At 55.4% G+C, this 12977-nt stretch overlaps 1 protein-coding gene across 2 annotated transcripts in view; it reads left to right on the forward strand.

Moving 5' to 3' along the window:
- Positions 1–12977, forward strand: part of FRMPD3 (FERM and PDZ domain containing 3) — a 125665-nt gene that overhangs the window by 41372 nt on the left and 71316 nt on the right. The window contains exon 2 of one of the 2 annotated variants that reach the window (XM_064574451.1): positions 7690–7807. The gene's annotated coding sequence lies outside the window, so the exon portion shown is untranslated. Of the gene's footprint in view, positions 1–7687; positions 7808–12977 lie in introns of those variants that run through there. The other variant, XM_064574452.1, reaches the window with a different exon arrangement.

A 12977-nucleotide genomic window follows, 5' to 3' on the forward strand; every position in this document is an offset into this window, starting at 1 on the left:
TCCTGGCAAAGGAATTCGGATCATCTGGAGGAACCAGGGCAGGGACGTTGCATGGGTGTAGGAGATGGTGACAGGGACTACCCTGGGTAGGGGTGGAAGGAGAAGACTGCTGAGCAGAGCCCGGAGGCTTCCATGGCTGCCGTGAGTTATCGTTAATGGAGTGTGGCAGGGTGGACGATACAGATCTCACCCCGGCTGTCCTCGCCTGCTCTCCCACAAAAGACCAGTACTTATGACAAAGTGAGAAAAATCCCCTCCTGCCCAAGGGGACAGGCTGTGGGGTGTGACTGAAGGGGTATTGGAACCCCTCTCACCTGAAAAGAGCTCCCTGGCTAGCCTCCCCCCGGCTGGCAGTCCCTTTGGTTGGAGGCATCAGAGATTCAAATATGTTTTCTGGGAAGGAAGACCCTAGTGGGAGAGCAGGGCCTAAAGGGAATGGGGACATGAAATATCTCAGTGTGGATGCTCAGGAGCGATCTGCCAGGAAGTGCTCAGTGCTTTGGGGACACCTTGACCAGGCTGGGGGATGGAAGCATGTGAGAGGCAGTTCAAAGGAACGGGGGCCTGCTGAAAGTTGGGAAAGGCTCCAAAAATAGCACATCCGCCTACCCTACAGGTGAGCCTTAGGATAATCCCGGGAGAGGCATAGAGAATTTGTGATGTGAGTTTCAAGAACTTGGTGCAGGGGGGTGAGGGGAAGGCACACCGAGAATGTGGCTGCTAGGATGTCCTCTCGAACCTTTCTCTTCCCGACATCCCTGCCCCCCTCCCCATGTCAGTCAGCATGTCCCGAGTACCTCTATACTTGTGCAGAACCCTGGGGATACAGTGAGCAAGACCTATGCCTTGCTCTGCCCTCAACAAGCTCACCTTTTGATGGAGGGTAGACTTTTACATCAGCTCTGCCTGGGGAGGCAGATGAGGCTCAGCAAGCGGTTCCCAGAAAAGGTGACTCGAGCTGAGTCCAGAACGATGCATAGGAGGCTGCCAGGTAGACAAGGTGGTGGAGGGCATTCTGGGTAAGGAAAGAGCAAGTGTAAAAGTGTGGAAGTGTGAAAGAATTTGGTGCCGTCCCCATGAGCAGGGCAAGACTGCCTTCTCCCTAGAGAAGGAAATGCCATCCTCCCGAATAAAATGTGACCCAGAACCTCCACGATGGGCCCAAGAAGGAGACCGTTTCAGCGGGGAGGAAGCATCCGTAAGATTCACTTTCCCCTATCCCGTTGCCCCATCTCAGGGTATTGTTTAGATTAGGAAGAAACTTTTCAGACAAAACCCTTTATTAAAGGCTAGGGGATGACAAAAGGGAAACCAACATTTGTCAAGCACTTTCTCTGAGCCAGGTGTTATTGTAAATGTACATGTATACATATACTCCTTGAGTCTTCAAAATAACCTCACGAGGTAGGCATGGTACTGTTATCATTATGCCCATTTCACAGATAAGGGCCAGGAAGCTAGTCTAGACAGTTTGCCCTGGAAAGTACCACTCAGTCATCTTTCACTGCCGGGGTCCTCTGGGGACCCATTCTTCCTTCCTAACTCCCAGCATGCCTCCATGGGCCAGAGGCCACCTATACGGTCCCAGCCACCTACAAGTGCCCTCCCAAATGAGCGCCCAGCCTTCCCTCTCCCTGCCTTAAAGAGGCAGTCGAGAGGAATGGGGTGGATGGGTCATGAGCTCGGATGCCTCCAGGGCCAGACCCGAAGGGGTGAATATATTCACTAGGGCAAGAGCAGATGTATGCCCAAGAAATATTTCATTCTCCTCTTTGTTATTCTTTTAATAAGAATAGCAGCACAAGAGGACAAGAACGATATTGAATGGCAGCCGACACCTGGCCCCGTGGCTAGGGTACAGAAGCCGAGGTGGGGACTGGGGTGATCTGGAGAGAGCCCATCCCCTCATCCAGAAGGGGCACTGCTACTTAGCTCCAGTGGCTCACGGTCAGGTGGGATTTCAGAGGCCCAGGGTTGCCACGTAACCAGAAATCCAGATTCTTACATGACATCTGAGGATGTGGCAATGTTAGCAATGAATCAGTTTTTTGTTTTTTTTTTCAACGCTGCGCAGGCCAAACAAAACACGCTTGCTTACCAGCTGGGTGGCCTTTGGGCAAGTAACTTCACCTCTGGGACCTCAGCTCCCTAATATGTCAAGTAGGGGTAATACCACTACCTACTTCAGGGGATTAAGTGAGTAAGATAAGTAAAATGCCCGTTGGGATAATTATTAGTCCTTAGGAGTTCCTGTCTTTTACCTCAGGACTATCTCTTCCTAGGTGATTGACATGGAAATCTCCCTCCTTCACCTCCAGAGAAACCCAACGCCTTACTCAGGGAGTTTAGCTCCACCCTTTACCCGCAGAAGAATCTCAGGCTACACTTAGACAGTAATTGGTCAGCGTGTCTATATGGGGAGGGGGATGTGTCTCTTTCTTTATACCCTTTCACACAGCACACTCAGTGCTGACTGATTTACCCAGCCATCCCAGGCCTGGGGAGGGGCTGAGAAGGCCTGCGGGATGATTCCCTTCAGGCAGAAAGGAGGGAACTGAGGCAGGGAAGCGAGGCGACCGTCGTCCACATTCTAGTCTACCTTCAGTTCTTCCTGCGGACAGCCACGGTTTTCAAGAAAAGTTCTCGGCTGCTAAAGCTTTTACACCCTCGTCTTCCTTTCAAGCAGTGGTTCTCTCCCCACCCCTAGCTGCATATGAGAAACACTGGGGCAGCTTCTAGAAAAGACTGATGCGGGGAGCGGGGCGGGGGGGGGCTGGCCTTGAGAGATTCTGTGGCCCCCTCACACAATCCTAAGCAAAACTGGATACGGGTGCGTGCGCCTCTGTGCACTTTTCTGGGCGCTTGGTTGGGGCCTCAGAGGGCAGTGTCCGCAGCGATGGCGTAAGCTTGTGGGGAAGAGCTGTGGTTCTAGGCCTCCTCAGCCATCACACAGTATCTGCCCACACAGACTGGCCTTCTCACCTCCGGGATCCCCAGATTTCTCTCCGGGCCCGCAGGGTTCAGTAATCAACACCCTGTTTGTTTCCTCAGCCGCGGGGACGATGTCCCGAACTACCAAAGCACGGACAAGAAAGGGCTTTGAAAAAGCCTCACCCCCTCTCCACAGGGGAGGGCCAGTTATTACAAGGTTAAGGAGGCTGTGGGTGGGGAGGTAACAGAGGCAGCGGGGAAACAGCACTACACATGGAGAAAAGGCCACGCGCGTTAACAAAGCAGCTCACAAATGAGAGCAAATTAATACAGGGCCCAGCGAGAACAGAACATTCGCACCGCAGGGGCAAAGCGCCCATTGGAGCAGCCAGGCCTTGGCAGGGGGATGGAAGAATGGCAGGGGGAGGGGGGACAGGGGCCAAGCGAGGGGGTTTTCAGTGCTAGGGAGGCTTGCTCTGGCGAAGAGCAGAAGGTAACCGTGGGGAGGGGGGGACGGAATCGGTGCCCCCTTCAGGGACTAGTAGGAGGGAGGGTCCCTCCAGCCTCAGCACATTTGGCTTCATCCTCTGACAACTGGATCCCGACCATAAGGCGGAGGGTCACCAGGGCAGCTGCTGGTAACTACAGAGCCAGACCCCCCACTTCCTGCGGCTGCTTTCTTTTCCCGCCTTCTCTGAAACAACCAGGACCCACCTGACTCAGAGGCAAGGAGCCAGGCATTCCTCCGTTCAGGAAGCCCTTGACAAATCTTCACAGAGAAATGGCCAGGAAAGGGGGAGGGACATTGGACGCGACTGGAATCCTAGAGTAGGGTGATATTAAAAATATTGTGTTGCCCGTGTGGCATGGACACTGACCAGGCGGGATGAACTGCCCCTTAGAACTAGAACAGTGTTCCAGAGGGCCCCTACTGGCATTAACCTTTTGGTTGCGGGATCAGAAGGAGGCGGAGGGGGGGGGACCCGTCAGAGGGCACTGGAGGTGGTGGGGGCGGGGGGTGTTGAGTGATCACTAAGTCAGGAATGTACAATGTGAAGACATGTGATGGTGGGACAGGCGTTCACTGGTAAGGTCAGCCCTGACCCGGGGCAGCTGGAATCAGTCCCGGAGGGCACCAGGGATTAACAGGCAGAGAGCTACTGCTGGGGATGTGAAGGGTCCTGTCTGCAAGATGGGGCGGGAGCAATGAACAAATTCTCCCTTTGTTCCCTGGCAAAGGTGGGTCGGACACTGGCTGCATTGTTGAACAGCAGGGCCAGGCTCATGCCCATAGCGCCAACCCTTGGCAACCATCTAGCTCTCACGCACACACAGTGCCATGCCCAGTGTTCTGGAATGAGGGCCCATGCTGGAGGAAACATCAGTCTACTTCAGTTCTATATAGCCTAGAATCTGAGCCTGAGAAGAATAGGAAGGGACCCTACAAATCACCTCTCTTTTGACATGTGGAGAGACCGAGATCTAGAAAGGGAAAGTGTAGGGCCATACATCTAATTAGCTCCAGAGCAGGGATGAACAGCAAGATGTCCCTGCTCCCAGCCCGGTGTATTTTCTATTGCTTTCTTTGCTACTATTCCAAGTCTTCATTATAGTTGAGGGAAAATGCCAGAATATCCTCAGGGCCAGCCTTACCCATAGGTAAACATGATGTGATCAAATATATCTCCTCAACTGCCTGTCACAGTGCCTGAAATTTCACCGTCGGTGAGTCTCTCCTTTGGATCTCGAAGCTTTCAGGTCTTTCGGGGGGATATAGGTGTGGGATTTATTGGCAATCACCAAGAGCGAGCCTTTGCAAATTGGACTCGGATTATATCACCGGAGGAGAGGAGTGGCAGCCGGCCCAGGGAAGAAGATTCGGGCTGAGGTAGGCATGGGGACTCAGAGTAAGGATCTGAATCCAGGGCCCAGGCCACCCTACGGGGTGTGGAGGCGGGGAGGACAAAGAAGGAGTGTTCGGTATGCCCACACCCAAAGCTTCCATCACACCCTGGCTCGGGTGCTCAGGAAGCATTTCTCCAGGAGAGGGTACTGTGACCCAGGAGACCTGAATCACGGCTGTGTGGCCCACACAGGGGAGAAGGGCAGGAGAGTGAAGGATAACATCAGGCTGTCTGGAGTGGCCGCAGGGGCACTTTATTAAGAGGAGCAGCCTGGGTGAGATGGATGTGACAAGGGAATCTATGAAGACGTGGAGAGGAGCCTCAGCGGCAAGAGGAATGGGCTCCAAGACTGCCAAGGGAGGCTGAGTGTGTGGAGTCGTCCTGTTCGGGGGCCTCCCCCCAGGGACCTGCTGGGGGGAGGCACCCTGGCCCAAAGCTGGGCTCCTTTCTGTTGCCGCCTCTGACTTCCATTCTTGTTTGGCTCCAGAGCCCGGCAGAGCAGCTCCGGGCTTGGCTGGCCATGGAGCCCAGGCTCCTGAGCCCCTTCTTGTTCCTCATCAGTTCTAGCACTTTCTTAGGGAACGGGCTTCAGGGTGATGGTCTGGTGGGAAGCGGGAGAGGGAGGAAAGAAGCTATAGGATCCGTCTGGAAAGGGTTTGCCTGGTGTTTCCTTAGAGTCTGTGTTTACTTGGGGTAGCAGGGGGTCGGGGAGAGTGCTTGGGGGAACTTCGGCGATTTAGCTTGCTTAGCAAGCACGGTATTGTAATTTAGATTGGAGGTCTATTTAGGTTGGGGTGACTTGCTGGGGTGAGCTGAGCCAGCTGAAGACCCTCCCAGAGGCTCCACTCGTTCTGTTGTAGATCGCAGCCAGCCAGGCCAACCCAGAACCCCTAGCTTCCCCGCAAAGAGAGCATCCACCCTCAAGGCCACCTTCGGGTGTCTGGCATAAGCCCCTTGCTTCCTAAAGGGGTGTCTCTGGAGGCCTCAAAGCGGTTTCTACCCAGACACGTGTGGTCCTGGGCTGCGTGGGCTCCGGTGGGGGGAGGACGCTGCTGTAGCCAGGAATTAGAGACCCAGAGCCAAGACTGTCCCCTGGGTCCACTCAAGTCCCTCAAACAATCTCCCTGGCTTAAGGCCAGGCCATCACTAACCCGAGTGTCAGGGGCACTGCTGAGGGAGGACGATATTTCACAGAGCAGAGCCTCCTGCCCAGGTGCAGGATCGGTGCTTCGGGGAAGATGGAATTCAGGGCAATCAATTTGGGAGAGTCAGCCAGGAATTCTTTTAAGCTTTACTTCCCAGCAGCCTCGCTCCCACCTCGGAGAGGGACTAATCCCTGACATTTGTCTAGTGGCTTTATACTTTTCAAAGCTCCTTCACATCCATTATGTCCATTGAGCCTCACAAACACCCCAGTGAATGAGGACAGGAAGGTGTCATTACTCCTGTTTGACCAACAAGAAAGCTGAGGTCTCAAAAGGATGCATGACTCATCCAGGGTCACACAGCTGTTTAGTCAAAGAACTCCGACTTAAAATCTGTTTCCTAACTTCCAGCCCTGTGTGCGTCCCACCTCCCATGGGTGCGGACGCCCCCACAGAATCGTGGAGGTGCCCAGCACCTGGCATGGCGCCTGGCACACGATAGATGCTAATAAAAATTTGCTAAATGAATGACTGGGTGGATAAGCAGGAACGGGGCAGGGAGGAATACAAACTGCTCCTTTTTGTGATCAGAACGGAAGGACGGGAATACTGTGTTGTCTCATCGTTTTGGCCAGAAAGGAAGGAGTAAGAGATCGTCCCATTTCACAGATGTCATTGTCAAGGCAGGAAGACAAAGGTACCTCCCTTAGGGAAGCCACAAGGCTTAATCTCCCCACCGGCTGCTTTCTACTCACACTTGAAAGAGGAATGAGTGGTGTGGGCCCTCACTCCACGACCAGGAAGGAGTCACAATCAGCCCTATAGGAAGAGCACCCTCAGCACCCTGTCCCTGCGAGGCTCTTCTCCACCCCTCCCCTGCCAGAGGCTCCCTGAGAACACTGGCTGCTGGCTCCCTTAGGGCCTCTGCACCCCCCACCTTTGATCCTTCTAGCATAACCCAGACCTCACAGGCTCGGTGCCTCTCTCCCGTATGGCACCTGGACCAAGACTACCTCCTCTACCTTCTCCTGTGTCCCACGAGGCCTGGCACACAGTAGGTGACTTGTCTGGGGTAAAGAGGGATGGCCACTCCCGGGCACTAGGCACTGCAGACAGTAAGTATCCTGCCTCCCAGGGTCCCCGCCTCCGCCCTCCCCAGCAAACCGGCCTGGAGTTGCCACTTGTCCCTAGTCCTGTCGCAGAAAGGGGGAAGCGGGAAGTGGAGACGCGGGTATTCCGATGTTGCTTTGCGGTAGCACAGAGTGGCTTTTGAGGCAGGCGGCAGCGAATCTGAGATCCCTCCGATTTCGAATGTTGCCCCCCACCCCCGACTTATTACTAGCCCGTGTATCTGGAGTTATTTGCTTCGCTCCCCTGGACGTCGGTTTTAATTTCTGTGAGCTGGGGAGGATGCCCGGGTGGGAATATGGATGTAGGGCACGGGGCCCGGCCCCGGCGGCAGCTGGATTATCCGCACGGCCCCTCCCCGGCTCCCCCGCGGGGCCCCCCGGCCAGAGGGAGGTGGGGGGGCTCCTCCGCGGCGGATTGCGGGCGGCCGAGAGGCAGCAGACGCCGTGTTTACCAGCGGCCTCGCTGGTTCGCCACCTAAGCCGCGGCTCTGGGGCCGAGCCAGTCGCCTCCTTCTTTAAGATTCTGCTCACAGCCGGGGCTGGGTTTCTAAGGCAGGCGTGATCTTTCTCTTCCTACAGACGCCGCTGCCGCTACGGTCGGCGCGGGGCACAGCCGGGGGCAGCGCGAGGGGAAGACGGCGGCAGGGCTCCCGGGGCCGGGCAGCCGCCCAGCCCCGGCCCGGAGAGGGCCCCGACAGTAAGTACGGCGCTCCGAGCAGCCGGGGTAGGGCTCGCCTGGGAAGGGGCCAGAAAGCGGGGCACCGGGCCGCGGAGGCTGGGGGCTGGAGGGGAGGGGCCGGGGGAAGGGGGTTGGCGGCCAGCAGCCGGGCGCTCGGGTCCCCGCCGGGCCCCTCGGAGTGACTCCCGGCGGCGCGGGCACAGGCCCCCGGTCGCGGGCGCGCGGCCTCTGGGCGCCCGCAGTCGATGGCCGGAGCTGGCACGTCGGGAGCCCACCTCCCTCCACCCCGCCCGGAGCCCCGAGCCCCCAGGGAGCCGTTCCGGGCGTCGGGCTGCCCGCGGGGCCCCTTGGCCGCACCGCCCGCGAGGAGACTGGAAGACAGTCTGCGCGGGGCTGAGGATGTGGACGCCCGTGGACAAGTGGCGGCGTGAGCGGGAAGTTTTCCGCCGGAGGGGGGTAGCGAGGAGGGAGGGCAGGAGCGAGGAAAGCGGGAAGCCGGGAGGGCAGCCCCCGGCGAGGGGGGCAAGGGCGACCCCTCCTGGGGCTCGGGCCTCGCCCCCCCCGCTGTTCCCCACGCGGGGCTCCCCCCGCCCCAGGCTATCTTGCCCACCACCCTCGCATCTACCCCCGGGCGAGGAGCCCCCCCCCCCCCGTGTTGGCGGCAGCGCCTGGACTTCCAGGCGCTCTGTCCCCAGGACCCCGGCTTCCCCAGGGCCCTGGCGCCCTGGCTGGCCTGCCCTCCCTCGAGTGCTCTCAGCGCTCACGCAGCATCATGAGGCTGAGAAACAAGACCACCAAATGAGGTGGTGCGTTACTTGTAGAAACCTTAGCAAATCGGGATATGCAGGCGCATACCTGTCACTTTCTTTTCTTGAGCTGTGTTCGATATACAAAGGCGGGGGGGTCGGCTGAGATCACAAAGGTGAGTTTATCCTCAGTCACTTAGTCCCCCGCTCAGAGAAGACCCAGATCTCTCTTCGTTCCTCTGCCCCCAATTCACTCATCTTCAGAGAGTACTGATGATCACAGTAGGTACTGATGGCTTTTGTGCCCAGCGTTGTGCTAACAAGCTCTTTAGGTAGCCCTAAGAATCCGTGTACAATAACAGTAGCTGGCACTCACTCAGAGCTTTCTGTGTGCCTGGCACAGTTGAAAGTGCTTGACATGCATTATATTTAATCTTCACACTGCCCCCCCCCGGGGGGGGAGGTAGATCCTCGTATTATCCCCATTTTACAGATGAGGAAATGGAAGTGATGGAAATTGAAAGGTGGACAAGTCCTGGGTCCCGCCGCTGGTGAGAAGCAGAGCCGGGATTTCCACCCCGTCTTACTTCAGCACTCCCACTGTTAACCGCTATAAATGTTCTTTTGGGCTTTGCCAAAGTAGGAAAATGATTCGCTTTCCCCCACAGAAAAGCTAAGTTCTTCTGTAGATCTGAAGTCAGAGTCCAAGGTCCAAAGAGATTTGAACCACCCTCATTACAATCTGTGGAGAAAGACAGACCCAGTGGGCTGCAACGGGACAGCAGATCCTGTTGGTAGGTGCCTACATCGAACAACGGTAATAACCATTGCTAATAGCCATCATGGACTGAGCACTCACTTTGTATATTTAATCTTTATGGACGCACGTTGAAGTAGGTACTAGTAGGAACCCCATTTTATAGACGAGGGAACTGAGACTCAGGAGGTTGAGTAACTTGCCACAGAGTTGGGATTCCAGCCCGGATCCACTACCTCCAGAGTCCAGATGGGAGCTAACCTTTGGCAGATGTGTGTCAGAGGCAGAAATGCCCCCATCACCTCTACCCCAGCTGGGCCCCTTGAGCTCTCTGCCCTCCCTCCCCAGCCAGTTGCCTGGAGCTCTGTGCTGTTCCCTCTTTTCCTCAGCCCCCATTGGCATGAAAGAAGGGATTGTACAGGTAGTAGAAGAAAGGGTTTCCTAAAGAACATGAGGCATTCTGCACGGATTTGGGCTTTGTTGTTGTACTAAGTGTCGTGCCTGTAACATCAATAAGTTGTTCTGCTTTATAAGTTTTATTAATTAGACAAGTGTCTGGTCTGCTGGCTTGGAATTGTTAATCCAACATTATGGCTCTATCCGAGTACCTCTGTTAGGAATTATTTTCCGAAGTTTTTAGGAGCCTTACTTGCAGTGCTGAGCAAAGCCATCTTCCCACCTCCTGGGGAGGGAGATGGGGCTTGTTTCTTGGCCAGGATTTCAGTAGCAGGAAAGACTTCCGGTACTTGCCTAGTAGAATTGCCCAGTGCCTGTTGATAGTCATCCCTCCTTCCCTCAGGGTGGTCCCCGTGGGCTGAACAAAATGTGGCCAGGTCCCAAAGGGAGGGGCTCTTCCTGGTCACATGTGGTCCTGCAGGGGGGCTGCTGGTAGCTAGCTCCCCACCATTGGCCCCTGCCCATTAGATAAAGCTGGCTTCCGTGGGCCCTCTTCAATGTGGGCATAATAAAGTGTGGGACTTTGTGACTTTGGTCTCCATCCCCGTGGGTGCTTCCCAGGGCATCTGTTGGAGGTCTAACCTTCCTTCTTCCTTCTGTGATGTGAGAAGGGGGCCTCCCATGTGTAGCTTTTGGGTAGTACGTAGGATGTGTGGCTGGTAACCCGAGTGTTGGGCTGTGGCCCCGGTTGCCAATGTGGCCTCCTCCGAGCGCAGCGCATCAACTCACAAGACTGCATGAAAGGGACCAGTGCGGGGCGCCTGGGTGGCTCAGTTGGTTAAGCGACTGCCTTCGGCTCAGGTCATGATCCTGGAGTCCCTGGATCAAGTCCCGCATCGGGCTCCCTGCTCGGCAGGGAGCCTGCTTCTGCCTCTGACCCTCCCTCCTCTCATGTGCTCTCTCTCTCTCATTCTCTCTGTCTCAAAGAAATAAATAAATAAAATCTTAAAAAAAAAAAGAAAAAAGAAAGGGACCAGTGGGTCACATAAGTCCTCTGCCCTCATTCCCGAAACCAGAAATTGAAAACTCCCTTCAGTTGTGCCTGAATTGGTTCTCTGATTTCTTTTCATCGAGGTGGCTTAAATACCTAGAGGTTTCCCTCTTTCCTGAATCGTCCTTAGTATTCGTTTGCTGTCACATTTGACATTCCTTTCCTGGAATGTCCTTCTCTGCCTTGACCATCTGCTGGACTCCTCCTGTTCACCTTCACCACTCAGCTTAGTTTGGGGGTGGGTGTCTGCTGGAAGTCATGGGGGTGGTAGGCAATGGGCCCTCCTCTGGGCTTTCGTAGCATCCTCTGCTGCCCCTTGTGGTTCCAGGTGACACATGGTTTTATGTTGTTGACATACCTGTCCTCCCCTCCCCGCCCCCCCCCCCCCCCCCCCCCCGCCAGACAGACTGCAGCCTCCCTGAAGGGAGAGACTGGGCCTATTTTCTCTTCATGTCTCCAGTACCCAGCACCATGCCCGGGCACATAGGAGGTACTTGGTAAATTTTTGTTGCATCTATGAATAATACATGCATGAATGAATGTATCTAAAAACTGGAGGAAGGAGCCTGTGACTCAAGCAAGGGACTCCGCTATTCCCCTTACAAAAAGGGAGATAGGAGCAGAGCTTGCATTGTTCTGCAATAGAGTCCCTGAATTTTAATCACTGAAAAAATACAAATACACTGAACTGCCAAAATCCCAAAACATGAATGCTTGGGGAAGGGCTTTTCTGGTTAATAGAATGTTCTGGGTACCTGAGGGTTAGGCAAAAAAAAAAAAAAAAAACACTCTTTTTTCCTTACCCTTCTCCTTTCTTTCTAAACTGCCTGATTCTGGTTCTTTACTGTAGTGAGTCAAGTTTGGGGTCCATCATTGAATCTGTGTTGCTGAGTAGGGAGCCTGCAAGTTCTTAGGATCCCCTAGGATTCTGTCTCTCCCCAAGCCTGGTTAGAGAGTAGGGTGCAATCTCCTTACCACCCCCACCCCCACCCAGAGACAAGACCACAGGCCCTTTGAAGTTTGCAAATTGACTGCCGCCACCTCCAAGAAACAGACAGCCCCCCCACCCCCGCCCAGACTAACAACATAAGGGAGGTGCAGAGTGCTTGGGTGCTAACTCATGCTCTCTGAGATAGTAACTCAGCACCTGCTCTTGCACTTGGCTTGTATTCTTTGGCGGAGGGTTCACCAACCTCCCTCTCCCTTTTCTGATTCCATAGGATCTTCCCTTTTCTTTAGGAAAGACCTTATAATTCCTTCCTCCTTCTCAGCAGGGAGATGCAATCAGGCAGACTAGAAGGGGTCTCGTCCTGAAGCTGTATTTGGCATCTCTGGACACCTCCAGGCGGGGTGATAGGAGTTTACCAGGCCTCTGCTCACATAACCTCTTTTAAGGAGCTGCTTCTTGGCCTGATTCTTGCACTGCCCCCATCCAGGTACTCCTGCGTGGACAGCTTGAAGACAGAGCACAGGGGGGATGCCGAGGGTTGCTCTTATCTGCTCCCTCACAGGAGGTCAGCCTGGTGCCTGCTGGGCATGGTGCCTGGGTTTCAGATACCACCTGCATCATATCAGGCAAGGAGGGGGCAGATGGGCATCGAGGCAAAGCTGTGGGATAGATAGGCCTTTCTTTGTCCAGGTCTAACTACACTGGCCTGCCCATCTCCTCACAGGCTCCCCAAGGGACACTGGAGAGAAGACCTTCTGCCCCAGCAGAGCCAGATGGGAGACAGACAGAGAGAGAGAGAGGAGAGGAGCAAAGGTTTACTCTCCATCTCCCTGCGTTGGCTTCAGCTTCCTGTTTCCCACCCCACCTCTCCCAGCACCCCCTCCCCCATTCATGCTGTCATCTTCACGCCCCTGCCATCGTCCCCCTACTCCCTTCTGTCTCCAGACCTGCTCTCGGTGCCCTCCCTCTGGACTTGCCCAAATGCGGTCCCTCCTCTAGAAAGCCTTCCCCTGCTCCTTCTGGAAGTCCGCAGAGGGTGGGCAAGGGTGAAGTAAATAACCTCCAAGGTCCCTGCCAACTGTGAGATTTGGCCATTTGACCAGGGTCGGGGGCTGGGGACATCTGAGGCTGGTGGCCCAGGTCATCAGTGCCTGACAGCCTCACAGAGAGGAGGAAGACTGCACAGCCAGCTAGCCGAGTAGGCCCCTGTTTGGCTTTGGGAGGCTTTGCTGGGAGCCCTGTACAGCCAGAGCCTGCCAAGCAGCCCCCTGAGGGGCCCTATTTGAGCC

The sequence above is a fragment of the Mirounga angustirostris genome, unplaced genomic scaffold (genome assembly GCF_029215605.1).
Source record: "Mirounga angustirostris isolate CCGP_5_RB_7025 unplaced genomic scaffold, mMirAng1.0.hap1 SCAF_11, whole genome shotgun sequence".
NCBI classification, from domain to species: domain Eukaryota; kingdom Metazoa; phylum Chordata; class Mammalia; order Carnivora; family Phocidae; genus Mirounga; species Mirounga angustirostris.